Below are 15,648 nucleotides of genomic sequence, written 5' to 3'. Positions count from 1 at the left end.
TCCAGGCTGGCCTGAGGGGGTGGGGGGTGGGCAGGGAGGGAGGACCATATCGAAGAAAAAGACCTGAAGTATGGCTCAAGGGATTAGAATGGCTGCTTGACAATGCTACATCGAACAGAGAAGAGCCTTAAACCTTAGCTTATGGATGGCACCAGACTTCAAGAGGGAGGAGAGTCTAACCATGGGAATGGCATAAGGACCAACATTCTAATAGGAAGAGAATTATTTATAAATCACATAATGTTGATTATTATGACTGGAAACAATAGCATTTTGCTGTCTTATGGTGAAGGTTAGTTTCTTTTTCTAGCTATGAACTCTGCTTGTGATAATAAGGTGTTTTATTATTCAGGGAAGCCATCTTGCTCATTGCATAACTGACTGGTATAGGTAGCTATAGGTACATATCTGTGATTGGCTCAGATGAGAAGCAATGGTATGCAAGTGTACCTCCTTGTAGTATAGATGGGCTTTAGGTGGTTGGGTTTTATATGCTTGCCAAAGTTATTTTCAAAATGAAGGGGACTCACAGCTTTCTACCAGTGTGGAGATGGATTTTCAGTGGGGTAAACTTTCCTTTGAGAAAATGCTTCATTGTTGTTTCTAACAAGGGGGGAAAAGGTAAAAGTTCATTCCGGAGCCAGATAGCCTAACACAGCGATTTCTATTTCCATGGAGAAGGTATGACTGCTTTGTACTGAAAAACACTTCACAATATGTATCATCTAAGATAGAAGTTTTCAATCATGTGGAGAGACTTCCACGTAGCTGCTCTGAAGCAGTTGCCATTGTAATCCCAAATAGGTAATTTAATGAAATGGTGGTAAAATATAAATCCAATTAATTCAATCGCTGTTTTCTTCAAGTCATAATTTGGAATTGATGATGGTTGCTACAACACTTAGTGACATGGATAGGGAACATGGGGACAAAAATGGGCCCGAAGAGGCTAGCCGGGAGAATCCAGAGATGTGCTGGTTGGCTGGGATTTCTGATGAGGTGACAGTGAATATTGTCCTAATTGGTCACGGCCAGGCTAACACATTATAGTGCCTTGCTGGGTCCTCTACTCAGGCACCATGCGTGTCTCCTCTGCAGGCGACTGAAAACAGAAGAGATTGTTATTTTGTTAACACACATTTCCCCAAGATAACTGGTCCCAGACAGAATTGAATTATGGAGATGGGCTTAATGACTGTTAAAATTTTGTTTTGTTTTGTTTGTTTTGTGGTGCTAGTCCTGGGGTGTGAACTCAGGGCTTGAGTGCTATCCCTGAGCTTTGTGCTCAAAACTAGCCTTCTATCACTAGAGCCACAGCTCCACTTCCGGCTTATTTTAATTTTATTTTTTGTCAGTCATGGGGCTTGAACTCAGGACCTGGTCATTGTCCCTAAGCTTTTTTGCTCAAGGTTAGCACTCTACCACTTAGAGCCACAGTGCCACTTCCAGTTTTCTGGTAGTTGATTGGAGTCTCTCATACTTTCCTGCCTAGGCTGGCTTTGAACCTTGGTCCTCAGATCTCAGCCTCCTCGTACGTAGCTAGGATTTCAGGCATGATGCATCAGTGCCTGGCTCTGTTAACTTACTTTAATGGATAAATACATTTGTGTATAGTTGCTATGTGTGGTTTTCATTCTAATGTATTTGTATTTGTCATAGTTGCTTTGAGATTTTTCAGCATGGCACACAATTTTGACCTGGATTTTCAGCATGGATTTCCTGAGAGCCATGTAGATGGGAAAATAAGAGTCAGTGCATGGTGTAGTTTAACACAGCAGCAGGTGTCCCTCAGAGCCCTGTACAGGAGCTGTCCCTTTTAGTGCTCAAGCCACTTATTTAGGGGAGGAGAGAGCCACAATAGTCTATTTTGTAAAGCAGAAAATGGAACCACAGCGATGTAAAGGATCTTGCCCAAAGTAGGTGGTAGATAGACAATTCAAACCTATGTTATTGGACTCCTAAGCTTATCTTTTGCATCATTGCCTAAAATAATCAATGGTTTAAAAAAAAAAGCTGAAGAATGGAAAGGAATGAGAGACACTAGTACATCAGTACAGTGGGGGAGGTTCCAGAAATAATATCAAGGGGGAAAAGCATGGTGGCACACTCCTGTAATCTCAGCCCTGGGAAGGCTAAATCAGGAAGATCTTGAGTTCAAAGCCTGCCTGGGCTACATACCAAGATCATGTTCAGAAAGAAAGAAAAATCAAAAGAAAAAAAATCTTGCAAGAAGATTATATATAATACCTAAGTTTAAACTAATACAAATCAAGGCTCTCTGTTGCTCAATGTATGTAGAATAAATGTTAAGAAATGCATGCAAATGGTAACCTCCAAATTCACCTTTGTCCTCCATGTGTTCTCATTCCTTTTTTTTTTTCTTTTTTTGTCTTGTTTGTACTGGAGTTTGATCTCTAGGCTTAGTGCTTGCTTGTCTCGCTTTCTTAATGGGCCCTCTACCACTCGATTCATGCCTCCAGATTATATTATTTTTGGAGATAGTCACTTGAACTTTTCTGTTTGAGCTGACTTTGATCCATAATCCTCTGGCTATCAGGCTCCAAAGCAGCTAGGATTACAGGGGTGAGCCATCAACACCTAGAAATCACCTCCATGTGATTTCTAACAGATATCTTGACCTCTCTGGAAAGCTCTATTTGGACAATCTGTCTTTCTTCTTTCTCTGTCTGACCTGCACAACCTTCCCCCCAGGAAGTCCTTTCTGCTCCTCATTACACGGTTCCTGTAAACTAAAACAAGTTATGAGAGCGGCGGGAGCTGCGCTAGGCCACATCACCTAGCTCAACCTGCTTCCTCCCTTCCCGCCATGGCCAGCATATTCCCCACTGGGGAATTAGAAAATTCTGATTCCCAGGCCCAGTAGACTGCTATACAGGGTCTGTACTGACTTGGGAGAGCCAGTTAAGTTTTCAAGCTGGTCATTAAGCAGTTAATGATTTAATTTACCATTAAATCATGTTTAGGATAAATATTCAAAGAGTCATCATTTCTTGGACATATGTCTACATTTTACTAATTAGATGTGTGTGGGGGGGGGGATGATGCTTGGGATGAAATCCAGGGCCTCGTGCATTACTAGGCAAGTGCTTAGCTGTATTATTTATTGATGTTTTGATGCCATTTGTCTGCCAGGTGTCAGCATGGCGGAGTTGTGGCTGCATTACTACACACAGCCTTCTAGCTCTGTGGTCAGCCGTATTTCATTGGGAGAGGGAAGTCAGCCGAGCTGACATGGAATTTAGCAATTGCTACAAGTTGGAGCTTGATTTATTGTCTTGTTGACTGTCTAGACTTAAGAAACTGATGGAGACATTGTTACAAATGCAAGTTAAACTTAGAGATGTGTAATGTCTATAGTCATCAAATTATCAATTCCACAAAAGACAAGGGAATAGTCTTCAGGATTCAAACTGCCATCTGGTTCAGCATGCAAATTGTTCATGACATGGTCAGGTGCAGGCCAAGAACATCTTTGCTTCACATTCCTTTTATTCATGAAGGCCAGCAAAATACCAAATGGCATTCAAGTCAAGATTATACTTGTTGGTCAGTTGAAGCTATAGACTAGGTACGGATAAAAAAGTGTATCCCCATCTGTCTCCAGTGGGGAGGGAGATGTAGTGAAAGCATTCTGTGAAGTTGGTTCTTTGTGGAGTTTATAAGGAGTACCATAGATTTTTTTTATTACTATTTGTAATTAGTGTCTGTTATGAGTTGAATCATGTGCCCCCAAATTCACAGGTTAAACACCATAACTTCATTCTCTCAGCATGAACCTTTGTGTGGAGATAAGGCCATTAAAGAGATAATTATTCTAAAGCAAAGTAAGTAGAAAGGGCCTCAATCCAATGCCAGGTGCCAGAGGAGATTACAGTTGGGTGCTGGTGGCTCATGCATGTAATCCTAGCTACTCAGGAGGATGAGATCTGAGAATCACAGTTTGAAGCCAGCCCAGGCAGAAACGTCCATAAGACTTCTATCACCAATTAACCAGCAAAAAGCTGGAAGTAGAGTGAAAAAGCCAATTGAGAGCATAAGGTCTTGAGTCAGGCCCCATTACTGGCACAAAGAGAGAGAGAGAGAGAGACAGAGACAGACAGAGAGACAGAGAAAGACAAAGAGACAGAGAGACAGAGAGGAAAAAGAAAAGGAGAGTAGAACACTGGCATGTTCACAGAGGGGCCATTTGAGGACACACAAGAAAGCAGCCATCTGGAAGCCCCAGACAAAGACCTCAGAAGAAACCAACTGTGCCTACAATCTGATTTGGAGCATAACAGTCCACAGAACAGTGAGGAAATGAATTCCTGTTTCTTAAAGCACTAGCCTGTGGGGCTGGGAAGGTGGCTCAGTGGTAGAGTGCTTGCTTTGCATGCATGAGGCCCTGTGTTCCATTCCTCAGCCCCATACAAGCAGAAAAAGCCGGGAGTGCGCTGTGGCTCATGTGGTAGAGCGATAGCCTTGAGCTGAAGAGCTGAGGGACAGCGCCCAGGCCAAGAGTTCAAGCCCCACAACCAACCAAAAAAAAAAAAAAAAAAGCACTAGCTTGTGGTTATGGCAGCCCTAGCCAGCTAATACAGAATGTCACCCGTCGTCTTTTATCTCAGGACAATCTAGAACAGCACACACTTGGAGAGTATTGTGGGCTGAATTGCCCCAAACGATGGCTCTCTGGTTCCTGTGGCTGCCAGCTTATTTTGGAAATAGGATCTTTGTAATAATTCTATTAGGGTGAAGTTCTAGAGCAGGTTAGGGTGAGCCCTGATCTGTGATTGGCGAGATGTTGAGAGTACTGGGTTTTTGTTTATTTCACTTAATCTAAACTGAAAACAACAAAGATGTTCATCAAAACTGCACACAAGCCAGGTGCCGGTGGCTCACATCTGTCACCCTAGCTACTCAGGAGGCTGAGATCTAAGGATCACATTGCAAAGCCAGCCCAGGCAGGAAACTCTGTGAGACTGATTTCCCATAAACTACTCAAAAAAGCCAGAAGTGGTGCTGTGGCTCAAGTGGTAGAGTGCTCGCCTTGAGCAAAAGAAGCTCAGGGACAGTGCCCAGGCCCTGAGTTCAAGAAAAACAACAACAACAAGAAGAACAACAACAACAACAAAAACAACTGCACCCATCTCTCCAGGATGTGAGCAACTTGGGCACTGAAGCCGACCGCCATTTTGGTTCTGGTGAATATAGCTTCCTCTTTTTGTGGTGTTGCTAATATGATGGAGCTTCAGACTTCCAATAGATGAACTGGGAGAACACACTTCAACCCATTCTGCACATGAATTACAATGAACACAATGAAATCTGCCATATAAATTCCACAGAGGCAACTGACTTTAAGAGAGGGATGCTGGACCCAGAGAGACAGCAGAGCGAAGCCACAAGAGGCTGGCAGCCAGCGGAAGCTGGGAGGCTGGCGGGGGGGGGGGGGGGGGGGGGGCGGGAGGGGGGGCAGGAGGGGGCGGAGGGGGGGGCGGACAGGGAACAGCATCCGCATCCTCTGCCAGCCCTGATGGCAGACTCTGTCTCCAGCACTGTGTGAGAACACAGTTCTGTTGTTTTAAGCTACTCCGGCTGTGGGGATTTGTTAAAATGGCGCTAGAAAATAAATACAGAAATGAATTCAGATTGCTACAGCCTCCCAACACCGTCTCTAGAATTAAAAGCAGATATTTATCACCTGGGATAGAAAAGAAGCCAATCTACCTCTGAACGTCTCTTTTCCCTGAAGTGCAACAGAATCACGTGAAGCTTTTCTTTGTTTTGTTTTTATGTCCGAACTAGGGCTTGAACTCAGGGCCTGGGTACCATTCCTTAGCTTTGCCACTCAAGGCTGGCATTCTACCACTGGACTCCACTTCTGGCCTTTTGCTGATTTGTTGGAGAGAAGAGTCTCACAGACTTTCCTGCCCCATCTGGCTTTGAAACATGATCTTCAGACCTCAGCCTCCTGAGTAGCTAGAAATACAACAGTGAACTACCAACTCCCTGTTTCTAAGCTGCTTTTAATTATTTGAAAATGAAGACTTGGATCAACTGCTGTGTGATTTGAATTCAAGCGCAGGTGCAGTTGGGGCTTAGTTTCTTGTGTTGCTGCCTCTCAGGATGATTGAAAGCACATGGAGTTTGAAGGGGCCCAGGCCCTGCTATCTCTTAGCTCTCACCAGAACTCATTAGGATGGAGGCCAGAAAAGGACAACTTGTCAGTTTCAGTTTATAACTAGAAATAGATGCAACCTGAATGTTTGTAGAGCTGAGGAAATGAGCTCAAGTAGAAATACCATCAGTTTACAAAGCAAAACACCAACTGGAAAGAACCACAACTGCATGATCTCAAAATAAGGATCTGGGCCTCCATGTGTGTCCTTGAGAGTTTTTCTAGTGGAAAGACAGGCTCAGAACAGCTATTACTATGCGAGTTTCTTCAAGTTCAGTCTACAGAATTTGAGCAACCTAATGAGGGAGAAAGTAACTTGAAAAACATGTTAGTTGATGTATCATAAATGTATCCAATGGTTTATAATTGTTTTGCTTTTCTGACACTTTCTGAGGAGCTGAGTTTGGGCCTGTGAAGTCATTTTTACCAAAGTTTAATTCAATTCAGCAAATATCCACTGAGCTCTTTCTCTGAGACACCTATTAGGTAAAAGATGAGCAACCTCCTCTGTGTGGGAGTCAGCGAGGGACGCAGCCACATCGCCTCTCCTGGATGCCAGAGTCTGGACTGTTTCCTGGGAGAGGCTGTCTTCCATCTAGGAGTAGTGACTCAGTATTTCCCAGCAGGCAGGAAGGACAGACAATCTAGGCCAGAAGATGGCAAGTGCTGACCTGGTACGGGTTTGTCCTTACAATGGAGAAAATGTACTTGGGTTCAGAAGGATTAAGATGGGAAGGGCAAAGAGTTTTTTAAGTGCCTGCACAGGAGTCTGGAATAACTGTAATGTTCAGAGTAGTAAAACCTGGCCGCGCTGTTAGGAACACCTGGGAAACGTGAGGGGCCCAAGCCCCTCCCGTGGCCTTGGGTGCACTCTGCGAGGGTGGAGCCTGTTACCAAAACATCAGCCAAGCTGAGCTAACAGGAACCTGGCGTCCAGCAAGAGAAGAATGCAGACCTGAAGTGAATGTTAGTACAGGCGATAGGGAAGTGTATTAGGATAGAAACATGGCAAGAGAAAGGAGATTCTGTGCCATGGACATGTCACAGAGAGCCAGCACTCCAGTTCATCCTTTGCCTGAATCTTTAGGGTAGGCGCATGAGCGTTAGGTTTAAGTAGAGGAAAAATTAGAGTCAGGGGATAAAGGTATGCACAGTTTAGGAGTCCCAGGTACAGTGGTGGTTTAGCTGGTCATTATCTCAGCTCTGCTTCTCCACGGTTCTTAGAGTTGTTGTTGCTTGTTGTCACTTGACGGGACCAATCTGGTTCCCATGAGATGACTTCTCTGGCTCCGAGGTGCAGTCTGATCATTACAGGTAATTATCCTCATTTGGAGGCCATCTGTCCTGCAAGGTTCCCATAATCCCCAGGGGTAGCTTTAAAGTCCTTGATCATAGAAAGGTTGTCTTTCTTGGAGCCCACGATGATTGCAAAGTGACGAGAAAAAACGGCTTAATGGAGGAAGAGTTGCCAGCCTTTTCTCTTGTTTTTTGTTCATTTGTGGCAGCAAAAAGCAGCTTACGGACCTGTGACAAATACACTTTTAAGAGGGTATGGAAGAGGATTGTTCTAGAGAACAGCATTAGCCTTGGGATGTGAGTACTTACTGAGATGGCCTGCAAGGAATTCTTAGCCCTAGGTCCCAGTCTCCAGGGCCGCAGTCACTTGTGAATTGGGAAGTTTAATTACTGTGTGTTCGCCGAGCCTTTGTGATCTCATCCTCCATTTCCAGTTCTCTTTGCCCTCCCTGTCTTTCAGGGCTAGCTGCTGCCTGAAAGAGCCTGAGCATCAGTGTTTATTTTTTAATTGTGGTGGGCGATTCTAACACCCACCAGAGCTGAACGTAACAGCTATAAATACATGTCTGAAAAGCTGAAGGGGTCAGATCATAGCTGCTCTTGGCACTGTGGGCCAGGCACTTGGCCATTTTGTGGGAAAGCAATCCTGACAGTATGAAAACATAGCAACATGGCTGCCTTCCAACGAGACCTTACTGACAGAACAAAAGGGGTCAGAGTTTGCCAAGCCCTGCTCTAGACAATAGAGGAATATGGAAAACATGTTGAGTTAAAATTTTATGTTTTAACATGTTAACATAATATATGAATCTACCCTGTAAAGGAACCTAAACAATATAGACAAAGTACAAGACTTTTTATTCTGTCATTCAAATACAAGGCTCCTTCCTGGATAAAAACTTATCAGCAAGGTATATAATTTCCTAGAAGGTTCAAGAATTTTCTTCTTACTTATTTAAAAATTTCTTTCTTTCATCTTTCTTCCTTCCTTTCCTCCCTCCTCTTTCCTTCCTTTCTTCTCTCTCTGTCTCTCTCTCTCTGTCTCTCTGTCTCTCTGTCTCTGTCTCTGTCTCTCTCTCTCTCTCTCTCTCTCTCTCTCTCTCTCTCTCTCTCTCTCTGTCTCTTTCTCTCCCCCCCCCTTTGGTAGTACTAGGGTTTGAATTCAGGGCCTTGTGCTCATTTGGCTTCCTTACTAAGGTGGTGCTCTATTGTTTCAGCCACACCTTCAGTCCTGCTTTTTGTTGGTTGTTTTGGAAACAAAGTCTTATGAACTTTTTTGCCTGGGTTGGTTTCAAATCTTGATCTTCAGTATCTCAGCCTCCTGAGTAGCTAGGGTTATAGATATGAGTCACTGGTGCCCCATTGCATACTTACTGTTCTTAAACTTGCTTTCTCTCCATATAATATATGATGATGATGATGATGATGATGATGATGATGATGATGATGATTCTGTTAGTCCTGGGGCTTGAATTCAGGGCCTGGGCACTGTCCTTGAGCTTCTGTGCTTAAGGCTAGAGTTCTACCACTTGAGCCATAGCTTTACATCCAGCTTTTTGCTGGTTAATTGGAGATAAAAATTTCAAGGACTTTCCTGCCCTGGCTGGCTTTAAAACTCGATTCCCAGATCTCAGCCTCCTAAATAGCTAAGATTACAAGCATGAGCCACTGGTGTTTGTCTTATGTTTATTTATTTTTCATAAAGTTCTGAAATTTAATACCCTGTTGCTCATTTCACTATTTCCTGAGAACTGGAATGATTTGAACTTACCATCATTAAACTGGTTTGTCCTATAAAGTTGTGTTTTCATATGACTTCATGTAATAGTCGGTTTCGTACATTTATGGCCATCCAAGCATTCCTATCACAAGCATCTTGTATGCTCATGTGTGTTTCCCTAAAGCACAGTTTGAGTTTCTAGGTCCCTGGGTCCATTAGTTAGAAGGAATCTTTGGTAAAACCAGAGACAGTAACTCTGTCAAACTTCGACATGAAAGGAAGCTATGGGCAGGCCGTGGGCAGCTCACAGGAGGGAAAGAGAGCAAAGGCCTGGTGTCTAGACCAGTCCGGATTCTACAGCCTCTTAGCAAGCCACTGGTGGGTAATGCAGGCCAAGTTTGGCTTTGTCCCTTGTCTACTCCATTCATTCATGGGACAGGGTTGATCTCATGTTATGCTGAAACCGCTTAGCTTCTCTATTGAGAAAACTTCATTTTATTTTCAAGAGTCCACACTTCTGAAGAATGGTATTTATTTAAAATAAATCTGGTTACTGTGCCATGGGAGAAGAGCCTGCAGGAGGCCAAATAGAACTATGTCTTCCTTCTTACTAGTCAGATGGGTAAAGAGGAGTGTGGTGATGCAGCGTGAACAGCCTCCTTCTAGTGACTGGCCAGCTGTAGTTTCTTCTCCAAGGGTTTATTGTTCATATTTTTGGTTGATCTTAGATACTTCTTTGGCTTTTTAAAGATGATTGATTTGTAAAGGTGCCATATATATTCTGAAAGCAATTCCTTTTCTAAGTTATAAATGTGGTAAACTTGTTCTTTTCTTACCTTTTATCTTTGTTTCTGGGGCTCTGGCAAGTTTAGTCTGTCTGTTCATTTATTTAAAGTGTGTAGCGGTACCGAGGCTTAAACTCAGGCTTAAACTCTTTTTTTTGGGGGGGGGTGGGCCCTGAACTCTGGGCCTGGGCGCTGTCCCTCAGCTCTTCAGCTCAAGGCTAGCGCTCTACCACTTGAGCCACAGCGCCACTTCTGGCTTTTTTCTTTTTGCTTATGTGGTGCTGAGGAATCGAACCCAGGGCCTCAGGCATGCAAGGCAAGCATTCTACCACTGAGCCACCTTCCCAGCCCCTCAGGCTTAAACTCTTGCTTAACTTTTTCACTCAAGGCTGGTGCTTTACTACTTGAGCCCCACCCCCACTGTTGGCTTTTTGTTGGCTAATTAGTGATCAGTCTCACTCATTTATTTGCCTGATCTGGCTCTGAACTGAGATTCTCATATCTCAGCCTCCTCAGTAGCTAGGTTTAAGATATCTGTGCCTGGTTGGAGGTTGTCTTTTTAGTGTTACTTCTTTCAAATAATTTTAGAGAGAAATCCTGCCTTAGAGAGTTGTCCAGGAGAGGAACAAGTGAGGTTACTAGTGATTGTGTGCTATTTGAGCTTTCTGCCTAAAACTCTTGCTCTCTTCTCCACACTTGGGAGGGACACACACTGGGGTCACTGGGCCAAAGGGAATAAAAGTGCATAGGCCACAACATCAAAATTTCCAAAGAACCAACACATAGAAAAATGTTAAACAATAGAAGAAATGTGTGTACTGCATGAAGCGGAATTATTGGAACAGATAAGTCATCAAGAGATTAAAATAAGCACAATAAATATGATCAAAGAGATGACAGAATATTGGTAATGCAAAGTTTAACAAACAATCATAAAAAATCATGAGGTACTGCTAGAGATTAATGATATCAAAGATAATACTGCTAGAGATTAATGATATCAAAGATAATACAGCTGAAATAAAAGCCTATTAGGTAGAATAAATAGTCTTATATAGCCCCCTACCCCAAGAAAGGTGAGAGAGAAGATGAGTTGATAGCTCTTTGAACATTTAGCAAGAAAGAAAAGTAAAAGGGATGGAAAGTGAACCAAAACTAAAATCAAGATAAAACCAGAAGTGCCTTGACTGGATAATAGAACAGGAGAAGTAGAAGTGTAATGACGTGAATATATTTGAGCAAGTAATGGCAGTATTTTCTTCAGCAGGAAAGAGTGATAAAAGATATCAGATAATATCAAGGATCCCCCAAAAAGCAGGGCTAGGGGTATAAAGCTGTTTTAGAAGACTGGCCTCGTATAGAGGAGGTCTGGGGCTGGGAAGCTGGCTCAGTGGTAGAGCGCTTGCCTTGCATGCCTGAGGCCCTGGGTTCGATTCCTCAGCACCACATAAGCAAAAAGAAAAAAGCTGGAAGTGGCACTGTGGCTCAAGTGGTAGAGCGCTAGCCTTGAGCTGAAGAGCTGAGGGACAGCGCCCAGGCCCAGAGTTCAGGCCCCACTACCGGACACCCCCCCCCAAAAAAAATACAGGAGGCCCAGGTTAAATCCCCAGCACCTCTAGTAAAACATCAAAAATAAGAAAATGTAATTAGTGCAATATACTATGTGATAACTAGATGATAAATAGACAAATACTGAATCTGTAAGCGCATCAATCAAGAGAGAGCCGACACATCTTCACCTAGAGGTCTCCAAGTATGACTAACATAATTACAATTTTTTTTTTTTTTTTTTTTTTTTGTCGATCGTGGGGCTTGAACTCTGGGCTTGGGTACTGTCCCTGTACTCTTCAGCTCAAGGTGAGTGCTCTGTCACGTGAGCCACAGCACCACTTCCAGTTTTCTGGTGACTTATTGGAGATAAGAGTCTCATGGACTTTTCTGCCCATGCTGGCTTTGAACTGTGGACCTCAGATCTCAGTCTCCTGAGTAGCTAGGATTCCAGGCGTGAGCCACCGACACCCAGCTTCATAATTACATTTTTTTTCTTTTTTTTTTTCCCAGGGCTGAGGACCGAACCCAGGGCCTTGCGCGCCGGGCGGGCGCCCTTCCGCTAGGCTAAACCCCCAGCCCCCATAATTACATTTTAAGAGAGAATTTGATACTGGTACAATCTGTACCTTTAGTCCTGTGTTATTATAGTATGTGTAGGGATGTGTAAGCTTGATCCCAATTAGGATGTGCAATAGGGGATTAGAAACACAAAATCATTCATATAAATGACAATATACATACATGAAACAAAATACCTACAAATTATACATATATATATATATATATATATATATATATATATATATCAAACATATAGCATGGGAGCATTTGGGGAGGGGAGAGGAAGAGACAAAGAAAAGCAATATAGTTCTGGTAGTTTGGGATTGATAAAGGCCTCATGTTTGCTAGGCAGGTCCTCTACTACACTCCAGCCCCCTTTTGCCATGATGGTTTTTGAGGTAAGGTCTTGCTTTATTCCTGGACCAGCACAGGCTGTGATCCTCCTACTTGTGCTTCTAGAAGTGAACTCTGTGTGTGTGTGTGTGTGTGTGCGTGCGCGCGCGTGCGCATGCGCTAGTACTAGGAGTTGAAGTTTTTGCTCACCATTGATGTTCTACCACTTAAGCCACACCTCCACTGCCAGCTTTTTTATTTTTATTTTTATTTTTTATTTTTTTATTGTGAAAATACTGCACAGAGGGGTTACAATTACATGGGCAAGATGGTGAGTACATTTCTTATCAAGCATTGTAGCCTCCTCCTTTGTTTACCCTTCCCATCCCTTCCCAGCCTTCCCCCACTCCCCCCACCCTATCCCCCCCCCCCCCCACACACACACTGCCAGCTTTTTGCTGGTTAGTTGGAGATGAGGATCTCATGGACTTTTCTATTAGGCTTGGCTTTTAACTTTGATCCCTAGATCTCAGCCTCCTGAGTAACTAGGATTATAGGAGTGAACCACTGGTGCCCGGCTGCAAGTATATATTTAAAAAAAGAAATCAAACTGAATCATCTTTTTTCAGCAATTGCTGACAGACAATGAACCGGTAGGGGAACATACAGTATGGGCTCTCTCCAGGTGATAAGCAAGGCCATAATGCAAAACATAGGTCAGAGACATCTGAGTAGCTCTCTCTCTCTCTCTCTCTCTCTCTCTCTCTCTCTCTCTCTCTCTCTCTCTCTCTCTCTCTCTCTCTCTCTCTCTCTCTCTCACACACACACACACACACACACACACACACACACACACACATATCTACGTTAGGCAGGTTTGGAAAGTGGAGTCAGATTTCTGTAAATTTGTTTCAAGGAGACACAAAGCAGACAGCTGACTGTGGTGTCTTCTTTTGCTTTGGAATTCAGTGTATGACCCCGTGGGGAAGCTGGGGAGCAATGTCCTTAATAGCAATGTGGACAGGCTGGGATCCCACGAGTGCCTCTCCATCCACAGCCCCTCGGGGAGCTTCCCAAGTCAGTACTGTAAGCTCTATATACTGCAGGTGAGCGTGGGAACCTTTATTGTAGGGGGACTTGTATTGTGGGGGATGTTTATTGTGGGGGGACCTGCATGCTTGCTTTTGAAAGACAAGTGAATGTCATGATATGGAACACAATTCAACTCCACTAATTGCTTTTATTAATTAGGAAACATAAAAAAGGATTATAATGTTTTGTAAAAAAAAAAAGTTAAAATTAAATTTTAAATAGGATAAACATGCTCAGCCTCTTCTGAGTGTGGGGCATTATACAAGGCACTAGTCCATAAATCACACAGGCCTGGAGACATTTCTTCTACCATATTGTATGTGACAAGACCTTTGGATGTCCTTCACAGGGAATTCAAGGTTGAGCCCTGGCCAGCAACTTCATTAGGGGGATCTGTATATGTTCTTTGGGCTCACTGGTAGTTCTGTCTGCCCTTTTCAGCCTTGATCCCTGATGGGGTCCATGGAGTCTCTCCTGTAGTCAGACTGGGATCTGTCTCATTCTTCCCACAAAGTTCCTACTCAACATTCTTATCATCAAAGAACCACATCTTTGCTTGGAACAGTGGAAGTTAAACCCAGGAGATTAGAACTCAGTTTTTAAGCACTAGCTCTGCATCTCCACCAGTTTTTTCCCCCTCACAGAAACAGAACTCTAAACATGAATCTAACAGGTGGACTGTATCTTTATGGACATGTTAACTAAATCAGTTGACCAACATTGCAGAGTTGTTTTATGTTTTTGTTGTTGTTGTCAGGTGTAGGGCTTCAACTCAGGGGCTGGTTACTGTCCCTGAGAGTTTTCACTCAAGGATAGCGTTCTATCACTTTGAACCACAGTGCTACTTCGGTTTTCTGGTGGTTAATTGGAGGAAAGGGTTTCACAGTCTTTCCTACCTGGGCTGGCTTTGAACTGTGATCATCTGATCTTAGCCTCCAGAATAGCTAGGATTACAGGCGTGAGCCACTGGAGCCCAGCCTGCAGGGCTATTTATGTCAATCCTTTTGTTGCTGCTCAGAAAAAAAATAAACTAATACGAACACAACTTCTTGTGTCCCACAAGACTAAAAGAAAATTGCATCCCTAGTCACCTAAAAACAATCGTCTGAAATGGCAATAAGAAATGCAAGCGCTCTGATATTAACTCTATAAAAAACAGTTACAATGGTCAGCCACAGAGATGGAGATAACCTCCTTGCATCGTTTGTCTTGCTTGAGGGTTTCATTACTGTCTACAAAGGTCATTTTCAAATCAGATTTTTTGGTTTTAATATCAGAACAAAAGGTTAGACCAACACAATCCTATAAGTAATATATTTAGAACAACTATGCCAGAAATGTGATTTATAGGTGGATCTTATCTTCATTGGCTCAGGCTTTCTAATTATTAGCTCGATTTGTAAATAAAATCTGCACTTGATGCACAGCGTCTCTGCTACATTGAGACACCAACTTGGCAATTGTGCTGAACTTTGAACTAGCCTCGCTTTTCATGACCTCTGGTCTGGAGGCTAGATCTAAAATGATTGCCTTCTTTCTGAATAATCAGCTGCATGAAAGCTGATGGAATATTTTATTTTAGATATAGGTTTGCTGTTATTGTAGAAAATTCACTTGCACCACTTCATAATGGAATTCATGTCTTCAGAAGTGAGAAATCTTTACTTTTCCCCCAACCCCTTTTCTTCCTCCCCCAGTCTGCTCCTGTGGGTCGTGCAGGGACGATCTTGCTTTGAAATGACCGTGCCTCTGTGTTAGATACCCTAAAACTAAAGAGCACTGTGCATTGTGTTTCTAGGATGGAGCCAGATATAGTGTGGGCATGTGTGTCCCTGATTCCTGTGCAGAAGGTGTGTCTAAGATGTTCCAGCTGGATAGGTGCACTAGAACACACAGCAAAACCATGTCTGGTCTCTGCCTGAAGTGTGGAAACTCCCAACTGCTTAGAGCTGAGAAAGGCAATTCCTTCACAATGGACTCAACCTTTCATCCCGAGAATCATGAAGGGTTGTTTTGTTTCTGTTTTTGGTGGGGTGGGCTCAGAATCAGAGGAGCTGGGATAGTAATGGAGTAGGTAGGAAAGCTGTAGAAAAGGCATTACAGAAGAGATTGGGTGATTGGAAGTGAAG

Source organism: Dipodomys merriami, unplaced genomic scaffold, assembly GCF_024711535.1.
Source record: "Dipodomys merriami isolate MVZ:Mamm:240054 unplaced genomic scaffold, mDipMer1.0.p SCAF_2, whole genome shotgun sequence".
Lineage (NCBI taxonomy): Eukaryota > Metazoa > Chordata > Mammalia > Rodentia > Heteromyidae > Dipodomys > Dipodomys merriami.
The sequence above is the reverse complement of the archived record's forward strand: the minus strand, read 5'-3'. Positions refer to the sequence as shown.